The sequence below is a fragment of the Nansenia antarctica genome (assembly GCF_963989245.1).
Source record: "Nansenia antarctica genome assembly, chromosome: 13".
Lineage (NCBI taxonomy): Eukaryota > Metazoa > Chordata > Actinopteri > Argentiniformes > Microstomatidae > Nansenia > Nansenia antarctica.
This window is the reverse complement of record NC_137683.1, coordinates 18,827,435-18,828,083: the sequence shown is the minus strand read 5'-3', so window position 1 is coordinate 18,828,083 and position 649 is coordinate 18,827,435.

The window sequence follows — 649 nt, the reverse complement described above, 5'->3', positions numbered from 1 at the left end:
CTGGCAGTGAGCAGACATATCGTATTGCAGCTCCTCTTAAGCATTCATGCAGCCTGTCCACTCTTTCTGTAGTACTCCATCCATACTTCCTGGCCTGGCGCTCAAATGGCAACAAGAAAGAGTCCCAGTCATCATTTCCTTCAAATGTGGCAAGTTTAGGTCTACGCACTTCTTGCAGAGTGTGCTGACTGTTGTGACCAGAACTATTCAGTCTCTGCTCACCATAGGGAAATGAGCGTTGGGTTTCATTCTCAGAGTCTCTAGTGTCTCTCCATCTACTGTCAGGTTCAGCATTGCCGCCCCTCCTGGTGGGACCAAAGTTGCGAGTGCGCTGATTGATGACATCCAACTCAGCTGCAAAGGGGGCACCAACACGAGTTTTTGGTCTTACTGGTATATCCCAAGAGGCTGAAGGTATAGCTTCAGGCTCAGAAGCATGCCTGTCCAATGTGGGGCGCTGTAAGATCTTATCCCCATTTCGACTGGAAGCAGCAAGTGGTGGTGAGGCTTGCTGTGTAACGGGATTTCCTCCTGTTATGTGTGTTAGTACGGGGGCTAGCATCATTTGCAGGTGTTTTGTCTGCTGATTTTGGCTATCCAACAAAGCTTGTAGCCATGTTGGGGCTCTATCAGGCTCAGTAGGTCCTAC